The following is a 1,715-nucleotide window of genomic DNA, read 5'->3' as shown; positions in this document are numbered from 1 at the left end:
TCCCTACTCTTTGCTCTTGTAAACAACCTAAATGCTCTAGGCATTTGCTAACAATTTTTGTCATGCCTGAAGCAAAGATGTCATTAAATATCTTGGCTTTCTCATCATGGTCTATTATTTGTAATCCTTGCCTATTAAGGAACGGGCCAGAATTTTACTTTGTCTTTTTCTGCTTTGTCAGTGTTCATACAATCTTTTCACATTAATTTTTATCACCCTCAGTAGTAGAAAGCCATTGTGCAGTTTATCTATCTGGGCTCAACCATACACTTTTGGTCTATTTTTTTTCTATCCAGCTTTAGCCAGATGTCCTTGTTCCTAATTTGTAAATAAATCCTTTTTTAACATTCAAGACTTTAAAGAGCTTCTACTGCAGCTATTCCTTCTTATGCTGATTCCTTTCTCCTTCACATTAAACTAATTTGCTGTTGTGTCTTAAATACAGCTTCTTTCCATAATTGCTATCTCTCCTGTACTTCTTCATCCTTAAATTATTCCTCCAAAAGAATACTTTTTAAAGCTTTATCAACATCTGCTTTATTGAAGCCATTATCTCTATTTTGCTTCTCTCATGCTGTCCTTTTCTTAAAATAGTCAACTATGATCAATAGTTTTGCAATTATTTCCTCCCCCTTAGTCCCCAGAATCTGTAATTTTTACAGAAGTTGGCCCAGTGTGTTAAGGAGCCCCTGGGTCAGAAAGATGCTGCCATTTACGGTCCAAAAAATAGATATGAAATAATAAATCATGACCTGCTTGAGCCTGGATGCAGCAATGTTTGTACTACTTGATAAGGGCCAGCATTACTCCAGAAATGCACAAAGGTTATCTGTTTAATTCTGATGTGATATGACAACTGAGTTGAAACACACACGGAGAAGCAATGTTAATTTATTTAACTACTTAAGGAAGTCTAAACCAGTCAGTGCAGTTACCTCAGCAGAATTTAGATTTTCTATAGTGTTAGCAGTCACCTCTCCCATTGTTCAAGCACACAAACTTCTGTATTATGAAACTTCTTACTATCTTCATAACAGCAGAGGGATACTCAGCCTTATGGTGAATGGCATCCAGTACAACAGTGATGGAGAGACTAAACAACAACCAAGTCATTCCTCTATTCTGTGACCCAAAATGCTCTTCAAAGCTAGAATATCAGAGGAAAAAGGGGGAGAACATCCCACATAAGTTTCTTACCTGTTCAGGTCAGGAAAAAATCTAAATGCAGCACTCTTTTATATACAGCCTCTTTTATGTCAGACTGATAGATTTTAAATGGCTTCCAGGAGGGCCCCACTTTCATATTTCAGCTGTCGTCTCATTATTGTTAGACCTGGAAGCTCAGTACTAGATGACGGAAATATTTGTACAGCTAAACACCAGGAGAGAGCTGAGGAAATAAACACACATGTCAGGAAACTGTCTGAATGGGGAGTTCACTTGAGACAGAAATCTCCCTTCAAGCCATAGAGTGGAAGACTGCCTAGATCCATCCTTTGCTAACTTTCTCTTATCTGTCAGACCAGTAATTTGGCTTGTCATTCCCTTGGCATAATTTGAAGCAGGTTTAGAGGCCTGCTCTCCATCCTCACATAAACTCAACATGAGCAGAACTGTTAATGACAATTAGACTTTCAAAGCCTGCTGTGGGAAATCTCACACAGAAGCTTAGTGAATGTTACAACCCTCTCACTTGCCAATATACCTCCCTCAGC

The sequence above is a fragment of the Corvus brachyrhynchos genome, unplaced genomic scaffold (assembly GCF_000691975.1).
Source record: "Corvus brachyrhynchos isolate BGI_N302 unplaced genomic scaffold, ASM69197v1 scaffold94, whole genome shotgun sequence".
Classification (NCBI taxonomy): Eukaryota; Metazoa; Chordata; class Aves; order Passeriformes; family Corvidae; genus Corvus; species Corvus brachyrhynchos.
The sequence above is the reverse complement of the archived record's forward strand: the minus strand, read 5'-3'. Positions refer to the sequence as shown.